Source organism: Anas platyrhynchos, chromosome 9, assembly GCF_047663525.1.
Source record: "Anas platyrhynchos isolate ZD024472 breed Pekin duck chromosome 9, IASCAAS_PekinDuck_T2T, whole genome shotgun sequence".
Lineage (NCBI taxonomy): Eukaryota > Metazoa > Chordata > Aves > Anseriformes > Anatidae > Anas > Anas platyrhynchos.
This window is the reverse complement of record NC_092595.1, coordinates 6984852-6995360: the sequence shown is the minus strand read 5'-3', so window position 1 is coordinate 6995360 and position 10509 is coordinate 6984852. Positions and strand designations below refer to the sequence as shown.

The window sequence follows — 10509 nt, the reverse complement described above, 5'->3', positions numbered from 1 at the left end:
ACTGCGAGGACATTTTGAAGATGGCAAGGACCGCCCCGCCATGGATGTGGTTTAGCTCAACAAAGCCCGCTTTAAAAAAAACGAACAAACCTGCGATAGAAATGACAAATGGCTTTTATGTTCTAAAAACGAACAGCACGCGGGTAGGGCGCGTTATTATTGCGGAGGGCTTTATTTATTACATAAAATCACCGGGGTAGGTGCAGTAACCGGGCTGTAGGCATCGAGCTGCGCCATGAACACAGCCCAGAGCCATGCCAGCAGGCAAGGCCACACCGAAAGCGAAGCCTCCCCGCACGCTGCCGGCCCGGGGAGGCTGCGGGAGGAGGAGGAGGAGGAAGAGGAGGACTGGGAGGAAGAGGAGGAGGAAGAAGGGGAGGAGGAGGAGGAGGAGGAGGGGGCCGCCGACCCCCGCAGCGCAGCGGCGCGGCCAGGCCGGGGTTCGTGCGGCCGCCTCAGGCCGGCCCCGCTCCTCCTCGCCCGGCCTCCCGTGTCCCTGCCTCCCTTCCCCGCCGTCCTCCCCTTCCCTTCCCTTCCTCCCCTTCCCTCCCCGGCGGCCGCCGCTCTCCCCCCGCTGCCATTTCGGTGCGGCTGGCCACCCTCTGCCGGCGCGCAGTGTGTCTGCGAGCCGTTGGCTGCTCCGAGCCGTTTGGCTCCTTCCCTTAGTAACAGCTTTTACATTCTGCCTCAATTCCTCCTCAATCTAAATCACACACACACACACAGATATTACTTTTTTTTTTTTTTTTCCTCCTCTCTTCCTTCTCCCCTCCTTCCTCGGGACTTCATCTCTAATCCCCCCTCTTTCCCCACCCTCCCCCTCCCCCCGCTCTCTGGCTCGGGATATAATTGAATATCACAGCACTATTTGGTGCCTGCTGCTTTTTTTTTTTTTTTTTTTCCTCCTGTGCGTGTGTGTGTGTGTTATTTTTTTTTTTCCTCCTCCTGGTGGACACCTCAGCTAAAAAAAAAAAAAAAAAAAAAGCCAAAAAAAAAAAAAAAAGAGACTTATACATTACCCGTGCGTACACACACACACACACAGAGACATGTGCATGTAGGTCCGTATGGCTGTATAAAAAAAAAAGAAAAAAAAAAAAAAAAACAACCAACCACCAACAAAAAAAAAAAAAAAAAACACCAAGCACCACGGGAGCGGAGACAAACAAGGGGGAATTTCTCTCGCCTCCGTGCCCGGGGGAAGCAGCCAGGCAGCCGCCACCCGCAAGGTAAGGACCGGGGCGCTCCGCCGGGCCGAGCCGGGCCGGGCCGGGCCGGGGGGCGCCGGGCGGAGGCGGCTTATGGGGAGGGAGGGGGGGGGGGGGGAATGGGTAAAACCTCGTGGAGCTCGGCCCCCCCGCTGTTATTTTGGGGTTTCGGGGCTGTTTTGGGGAGAAGGGGGGTGCCGCTGCTGGGGGGGGTGGGGATGGGTGTGGGGGTTGTTGTGTGTGTGTTTTATTTTTTTTTATTTTTTTTCGAATTGCTCCCTTCCCCCCCCCCTCCCCGCTCCGAGCCGCTGCCTTCCCCTCCCCCCCCCACCCGGCTCCGTTTTAAGGGATTTCAAAGGGTAAAAAAAAAAAAAAGAAAACAACAAATAAAATAAACCGAGGCATCGGCAGCGAATTAAATAAAGGAGCCATGGCGAGGCGGGCTGCTTTATAACCTATTTTTAGCCCGATTTGTGTAAAGAGGAGCCCTCCCCTCCCCCACCCGCCAGAAGTAAATATGCGCGGAGGGGGGGAGGGGAAAGGGAGGTGGTGTTTTTTTATTTAAAAAAAATAAAACGAGGGGGGGAAAAAAAAAAATCAAGAGAGCGGAGCCGTGCGAGGTACCGGGGCCGGGGGCAGGGAGGGGTTGGTGTGGGGTGGCTCGGCCCGGCGGCTGTGGGGCTCCGTGGGGGCTCTGCAGGGCCTGGCCCCAACCCCGGGGCTATCACGGGCCAGGCCCGGGTCCCCCCCATCAGCAAGGGGTGTGGGGGTTAATCTCGGCCAGGTGAATTTAATCCCGGGTCTCAGAATCGCCTTGTAAGGCGGCCCCAGGGGATAAAAGCACCCCCCCCCCCCTCCCCCCAAGCAGGAAACTTTGGGTGCGCTGCACGGCGGAGCCCTGCTGGAGCCTTGTTGCTGCAGAGCACACGTGAGTTTTTAGGAAAGTTTGGTTTGTAGGGCGCTGCGTAGGAAAGTGAAGTTTGCGAGTGAAGTTTTTACTGCTCTCCAGCGTGCTCGGCTTCCCCGCTTTGCTGTCTGTGTAAATCAGGTTCCTTGCTGATTTATGGGAGAGACCACGAAACGTGTGCCTTCTTTATTATCAAAGCATGGGAGGTGTCAGCAGGAGGACCGGGGTGCAGAGCAAGAGCTCCTGGGCTGGTCTGGCACCCTCCCCATCCCGCTGTACCAGGGGTCTGAGTATGGTAGCGGGGGCTTTTGGGGTTGGGGTCGCTCCCCGTGGGCTCAGCTGGGTGCACGCAGGGTGCTGGGGTGCACCTGAGCACCAGGAGCTCCGGGGCCTTGCCCCACGTGAAGCTGGGCAGAGCGGAGGCTCGGTTGGCCTCGTGAGGTCTTGTTGGGTTTGGGGCCTTCCCTGGAGGCGTTTGTGTTGGAGGTGTTTTCAGAAAGCGAGGCCTGATCCTGCAAACTCTCGTGCAGGTCCTTGAACTTTAGTAAGTGGATGAGTGTTCACGGAGAGGAGCATTGAAGGCCGCTTCCCTCTTAGCCAGAGGAAAACGAAAGAGCTGCTCTGATGAGGTGGTTGGATTTAGGAGGCAGGTGGTGGCGTGTATGTGATGGCACCAAACTTTCGCTGGTTTCTCGTAGCCTTTTAATTTTCCTTTGCCCTGGTTAAGGTCCGATGGAATAGCATGGTGTGGTGTTGTTTTCCTGAGGTCACCTGAGACCGTGCTCACAGTTTTCTTGGGGGAACGTGGATTTGGCTGCATGAAACCAAGGGCCCATGTGGTGCTGTGCTTGGAAACTTGGTGGTGTGCCTCCTGAGCTATTATTGAGAACACCTGGAAGATGTTTAGTTCTCAGTGCACGAGGAAAGGGAAAGGAGAAGGAAATGTAACTTAAATGTATGAAAGGAGTTGGGGTTTGGCTTTTTTTTTTTTTAAGGCTGTGCAAAAGTTTATGATTTTTGTTCATTTAAATATGCATAGTCATAATGTATGTGCGTAGCATAAAGAATGCAATAATTACAGTTGGACTCTGTTGCTTAAGCTTTTTTCCCTCTTCAAACAGGCGGTTATGATTTTTCCGTGTTTCTTTTATATGAATACTTCTTTCGGTTTGACTCTATATATGGTAATTATTGATGTTTGTGCAATGCTTTGAAGTTGTAAGGCATCGTGTAAGTGCTAAGTACCCAGCAACAGCACTTCATAGTTATTTTCCTATCATGAAAGAGTTTGATGCTACAGCCCTAAGCATAAAGAGACTCTGGATGGATTAGGGGAAATGGTCAAAATTGCTTATAATGTTGTTTTCAGGTAATATTTTTTAGTTAGGAAGAACAGATCCAAATAATGTAAAGCAAACTGAGTTATTTTACCTAACCTGATTTTGCTTATGGAATCTAATTTAAGATGGACTTCACGTTTGAGTCAGAATGTGTTTGCTGTTATAAATTTTGTAGTGGCAATAAAGACCCACAAACTACAAGGATGTAATTGTGCAGGAGCAAGGAAGTCCTGTAACGCAACACACACAACTTCAGCAGCAGCAGCAGTCTGGTTCGGTTCAATGAGCTCTACAGATGCCTGTGGAGCTGCACACAGAAGTAAGTGTGTTCCGCGTTAGTGGCAGGCGATGGGATGTGGATCTTCCATGACACTGACACGTTTTCTTGGTATCCAAGTGCTATCAAATGTTATGGGGAAGGCCGAGACAGCGGCCAGCGTGACTCCCTTCCTCGGTAATCCTCTTCGTCTAGAGCCACATGAAATGCCCATGGATTGTATTTGCTTTGCCGGAATTTCCTATCCCTTCTGGGCCCACGGCTGCTCGGGACCGTGGTTCTGTGAGTTGTGACGAGGCTGCGAGGGGCAAAGAGACGTGTGTAGATGTGGCACTGGCCCTTTCCCTGCTGGAGCATGACCGGGAGGTCGCGGTGTGGTCTCCATGCTGGGAGGAGGATGAGGACCGGGCCAAGCAGGATGGTGTGGTGTCGGTGTGAGATGCTGCGAGGCTGGAATCCATCCTCCTGAAGTACCACTAAATTCTGAAGAAACTCATGTTTATCTTGAGAGTTGTGATTAATGTCGCGTGTAGTGATCGCCCTTAGCGTGTGGTTACACGTGCGCACACAGGGCAGAGCGTACAGCAATGTCTGTATTTAAGGCCGGGACCCGTAAACGTCATCGCAAGTAGCTGTGGGTTGGGAGAGAAGTGAAAATGTGTGTGCACACTGCATCCATGTGTGGCTCCTACAAAAAGTGCCTAATGCGAGAATATACTTACTGCACATTCATTTTTTTTAATATAAATGCAGCTGTTTGTGTTAGGTGAAGAAGTGTCTGAAGTTTTCCATTAGGAAATGCGACCGACAGCTCTTCTCGGTGTATTTGAGTTATGTTGCAGCATTAACATGGGACCTTCAAATCAGCAGCTGCTGAAGAAACAGTTCCTACGTCCTGCTATGGGGTTGGTTATCCCTGCCCCCAGCACCTGCAGCTTTCTAAGTGCTGTGCTCTGAGTTTCTGCAAAGTAGCATTATGAGAAGAGTGACTTTACTAGAACCGAGTTCATCCGGTGGTCCCGGGCAGAGTAGATGGAGACGGCTTTATTCACCTTGTAACTGGTTTCTTTTGAGATAAAGAATGACAACGAAACACGGAATAAGAATGATCTTTTCTGATGAAATTGTACGGGAGTACGTTGACTCCATTTTATTTATTTTCAATTTTGCAAAATCGTGTTAGCTAACTGGAGGTAAAAAGTCGTGAAGACAGGGCAGTGTATTCATCACGTCGGGAGAGCCGATGGGTTGAGTAAAAAAGTGCGGAAACCTGGTCTAGAAATCACTGTGCCAGTTTGTGTGAAAACTGTGAGCTGCCTTCTCATTAGGGTTCTGCCTTCTGTTACCTCACTCAAGATGAGAAGGCCCTTTTTGTCTAGTGAAAACAAGGCTGAAATCACACAAAACACCATGGAGTCTGATGGCCGGGTTTGAGCTTGACGTCGAGTTTTCTTTTGTCTGTGAAAAATCCATAGAATTGTATTTCCACGTATCCTCTAAAACATTGATTTTGAATACCAGCACCGTGTCAGTTTCGGTGACATCCTTTAGCCTCTCCTTTTTATATCATTATGGAACCTTAAAAAATTCTTCCTTGTTAGGAAACGAGTGGTCGTGAGACCTGGCCTGGGTGGCTGGCGGGTGCGTAAGTAGCTTAGCCCTGCTTGCTCATGGGGACAGCTTGGGAAATATTCCCTTACCTTACTAATAGTAGTAAAGTGCTTGGTGAATTGGCGCTGCTTTCTGAAAAACCTACTGCAAGAGCTTACTTCAGAAGTGATGGGGAGCTGTATGCAGCCACCTCTGCCCGTAGACGCAGTGCCTTCCACAGCGTCCCCTCAGGGCCCCTGATGGCCTTGTCGGAGTTGGTGGCACGTGGCGGTGCCAGGGCACTGCTAGGCACACCAGCACGTCCAGGCATTCGTGTCGGGCTCGTGGGGAGCAGCTCCCTGTGCCCGTGGTGGTTTGGTGCTGTGCTGCCGCTTGTCTTGAGAGCGTGACTGTGGGGTAAAACACGTTTCTGGGCTAAGGCACTGGGTCCCCACCAGTGTGAATAGGGCTGGTGGTCACTGCATGTGCTCAGCATCTCTGAAAACCAAGGCTCACGTGTGGCTCGCTGGCTTTCGCCAAATCCCACTAGGTTGTAGTTTCTGTTTCTTTCTGGCAGTAGCATTAGCAAGGCCGTGTTGTGTACTCTGTTTTGTGTTTATTGTCGCAATTCTGAAGTCTTCACGCTGCAAAGGAGCAATCTGGTTTATTATGAACGTCCAGCAGTAAAAATGAGAATCAATCAGAGAAAAAACACCTTTTTTTTTTTTCCTCCTTCTTTTGCAATCTAAGATTCAGCTCAGGGCTGCCTGGAGCTGCCTCACTGGTGGCGCTGGCCGCGCTGGTGGAGCGGAGCAAGGCAGGCAAGCAGCTGTCCTTGTGGCTTTGCTGGTGCTCCTTTTAACCTGTTGGGGGGTTTGCAGGAGGATTTAATCGCTTCCCTGGCTTCGTGTGAAAATGCTGTTGGACCCCGCTGGTGTCACACTGTTTGTGGATTGTATGGATTGGGACTGGGAAAGCGCCTCTGGAAACTTCCTTCTCCTGTATGTGGTTACGTGGCTGCTGGCTAAAGCCTTGGCTGTGAGCGTACCGGAGAGGTTTGTGAGCAGTGTGCTTGTGGAGCATTTCTCCAAGGGTAGGGGTTAAGGGTCAGATACTCCCTGTCCATGAAAATGTGGTGCTAAATGCTATGCCGGGTGCCAAAACCACAGAAATTGTCAAGGTTTAGAGCCCTAAATATAACCTGTCCCCAAAGTTGCATCCCTTTGATGTTAAGTGTTAAAAGTTGAGGCCCACGGGTTGACCTGTCACCGGCAAACTCAGAGCTGGGAATTCTTCTGACAGCAAGCACACGTGAAGTGGATTTCGGTCCCCTGGTGGTTCCCTGAACGTGCCAGGCAAAGGAGAGGCAATTGGATTTCCTAGAAGTTGTTGTCCAGGCTGGCCGAGGAGAAGAAGAGTGAGTTTTGCAGGTCTTCTGTGTGTGTTTTTTTGTTTTGTTTTGTTTTTTTTTTTTTTTGGACAGGCTGATTATTTTTCAAGAGTCAGCATGACTTTTGAAAATACTTTTTTTTTTTTCCCTTGTAAAAAATGGTAAAACATGTGCGTGTGTCTATATTGTTTATCATTGATAGTGGTGTTAAGTGTGGTTGAAGATTTTACATTAAAATACCAGTTGATTTTAACCAAGCTGAGTCTGTTTGCAGATCCCCCGTCCTGGTCTGCTGAGCTCACAGCAACAATGAGAACTTTCCCTCTTTTAGGTTATGTCTAAATTTGTGGGAAAAAATAGTTTTGATATTGCATAGACCTATGGGGGAAATAACAAGAGATCTGGGTCAAAAAAGTAGGGCGTGCAAGATTTAGAAGCTGTTGAAGTGTATTTATTTGTCCTATATTAGGTTAAAGGAAGTATTGGTGCTTTCAGTTTGGCAATATGTCCTTCAGTCTGCGGTGTTCTGTGAAGGGAAGACAACTGTTAAACAATGAATCACAGCTAATTTTTGTACGGATGTCAACATTCTTCTCCAGTGCAGAAATTTTTGCTTGGGTATTAACACAAACACGCATTCCTAAAATACAGGCTCTTAGCGATAAATTTTAATTAGGAAGTGCTCTGTAAAAAATATGGATTTTTGCCATGATGATTATTTGTGAATCTGTAACATATTTACTTTGGAGTTGTGTTTGATCAGATTTAATACTTTCTAATGTACTTTAAAAGCAAAGTTAGCACAGATGTGTAGGGAGGAAAATGAAGAACAATGTTGTCAAACCATCTATTAATGTTGACATCAAATAAATTGTATATTGTGCAGCAACAGATTAACTGTTTCCTGTAGCTGAAGCAGCAGACCTGTGGTTTAGAGAAGCGGGGTTTGTACTCGCTGTAAAATTGAAACATTTTGCTGATGCAGACGTAGTACCTGACTTGTCACTTTATTTCAAATACACAGCTAGATTGCTTTTACCCTGCTTAAACTGTAAATTTCTAGCACCGTGTAAGATGAAAATACAAAACTTCTGTATGTTAAATTGCTATAAAAAAATCCTTAAGCATAGAGTGAAACACTCTACTAAGCAGTTCTGGTGAGCTTAATCTGATAGCGAAACGGATGTCTAAATGTAGCTGATTAATGTAAACCAACTTTTCTTGTACAGCTTTCACCATTATAGTAAATACTTGTCTCAAGTGGTTGAGTTGTAAGGAAAATGCTTTGTATGTCTGTTACCGTCTTCCACAGCAGATCCTGAATGGCCTTTGATTACATTAGAAATATCAACGTGTTTATCTGACTGTTGGCAGGGGCCGTGCTAGTTGGTTCCTCTGCTGTCTGCACATGCAAGGTTATTTCGATACGGTTTATTTATTTCTAGTTCATCAAGGGCCTCTCTAAGTGCCTGTCCTACCATACGTACAGTACACACACAATGCATTAGAAATTACATTGTTAGAGCCTGTTCTGTTCAACAATAAAACCCTCCTTGGCCATTTCTTAGTGTCCCTGGGCACCACAGCCCTCCCAGGTACATTGCTTTCTGGTAAAAGAGATGGGCACGGCTTAGATCCTAAAAGTGAGCCCTCTGCTTCCTGCGGGGCTGGATGTTCCTGGCAGCTCCTCGCGTTGTCCCAGGCCATCCGTCCTGGCCGGAGCTAACAGCAGCTGGTATGCTGGGTGTACAGGGGAGTGAAACTGGGTGATGAGCCTGTTTGGATGGACACAAATGCTAACGAGAATTTAAAAAAATGGGTGAAGGATAAGAGAAATTCAAGTAGCCAGGACGAACGCATCTGCTGTTCCAACTCTTTGGCACCATTGGTGACTTTGTACGAGAGGCTCCATGGGTATGGGAGACATCAGACTGCAGCCAGGAGCGCTTCCATCGGGCAGGCTGTGAGGCTTTCTGCTCTGCTGGATTACTGGGATTGCCAGTGTCAAGGCCTGTATATGTTGGACCTTGTGAAGGAGCTCCCGAGAGCTGTGTTCATGGTGCGAGGCTGTGTCAGACCTGGCCGGGATGTGTGGCTGTCAGCGTGCTGCCTGCCTTCCCCGCTGCACCTGCCCGCCTGTGCGATTGAGCCTGGTCAAGGTGAAGAGAAAGAAAAGCAGCGTTTCCGAAACCACCTTTTCAGTGATCCAATTAATCAGATTTAATTTGTGGAATGTTACTGTAAATGGTGAAAGTTTGGAACTGTATGGATGTCCCCCTGCCCATGGCTGTCTGCTTTTATTTATTTGTCCAGAAGAACAGGAGAGTGCTGTTGGGCCTACTGCTGTTCTGTGTTATTAAAATAACCCTCCCAGCCCCCCTGTGTAATAAAGCACAAGTGGTGCTAGATTGTGCTGCTCTTTCTTGCTAAAATTAACCCCTTCCCGCGGGCAGTGTGCTCTTGCTCTTTCCTCTCTGGTTCCGCGTCCCGGTGTTTGCTGAAGCACGCTTCACCGAATGCACGTGGGGGTTTGTCTCAGACATGGCAGTTTGCATCACTTCACTGTAATCCCTTCCTAAGTCTTCATTTGTTTTTCTAATCTCCCATTTTTGTTTTGGCTTTGTTCGTTACTTTCTCTCTGCTTTTTATTGTTTTGGATTAATTCTTCCATGTTCTCCTTATCTGCTCTTTCGTCAGTGGTTTGCACCAGGTCTGTGCCTTTTCCCCATCACCTTTTTGTTTCTCCTGGTTTTCTTTCTTCCTCTCTCTCCCAACCTCAGTTGAGCAGGTGTCTGGGAGCTGATCCCGTGTGGCCTGTGGCACTACAGCTGGGATGTTGTGCTGCTGCAGGGAACCTGGCGGGGACATGGGGTTGACGGGACACGGCCACAAAAAGGGAGACGGGGCTGGCGGGTTTTGGCAGTGTCTTCATTTGATAAAAATAATCTTGGCTTCACGTGCCAAGTGTCGGTCCAGGGCTTGATGAAGCCAAAGGGAGACGTTGGGGGCAGCTGGCATGGGTGGCCAGTGAGAGCGCAAAAAGCTGCAGAAGTTTGAATGGAAAGCTCAGCGTGCTGTGAGGTGAGCTTTGTGCTCTGCAAAATAAGGGATTTTATGCCATAAATGTTACTGGCGTTGTGACTTAAAATGAACAAAAACAAAGTTGTGATGAAATCAGTCACAGCCTTATCTTATTGTGTTTATTGTGGGTAGTGTTGACAAGTCACATGCCCCATTGTTCGAGGTGAACAAATATAGCTTTGATACTGCAAGCTGATACGTGTGGACAGCCTCCTTTGTCCTGTGGTGCACGGATGAGTTTGCAGAATTGTGACTTCGGAGCTGGAAGATTGTCTTTAAAGAGTTCCCATTTTAAATTAGTCTGGCAACACCATAATACATCAAATCCTCTGTTGCTTAATATCCAGGCACGTCTTTCTGTTTGGTAACTTGCTCTGCAGAACGTAAGAAAATAAATGAAGAGATTAATGCATCATAAACTCTCGCACTTTGTTGCCCGGCAAAACCCATGGATAACAAGCTTTTACTGCGCCTCTGGCATAGATGTGCTCGGGCCAGAGAGAATGCAAGATGTGCTGTTGAGAACGTCGGTAACAGATTTTCTCTTGGAAGTCTTTCAAATGCAAGTCCTGTACTACAACGCTGTTGACACTTGATAACAGTGACCCTCACCTCTGCTGAAGTCACAGGTTGTGGATCACCTCTGGATTACTCTTGGTGTTTATGAATTCCTACAGTCAGGATGTGTGCAGTGGAACTAGGGTGTAGGCAATAGA

The 10509-nt window shown here is 48.4% G+C and overlaps 1 protein-coding gene across 5 annotated transcripts in view; it reads left to right on the top strand.

Moving 5' to 3' along the window:
- Positions 1 to 378: 378 nt before the first annotated feature.
- Positions 379 to 10509, top strand: part of TBL1XR1 (TBL1X/Y related 1) — a 109230-nt gene continuing 99099 nt past the window's right edge. For 2 of the 5 annotated variants that reach the window (XM_072042764.1, XM_072042762.1), the window contains exon 1: positions 1881 to 2136. The gene's annotated coding sequence lies outside the window, so the exon portion shown is untranslated. Of the gene's footprint in view, positions 1230 to 1804; positions 1829 to 1880; positions 2137 to 10509 lie in introns of those variants that run through there. The other 3 variants (XM_027464782.3, XM_072042761.1, XM_072042763.1) reach the window with 3 other exon arrangements.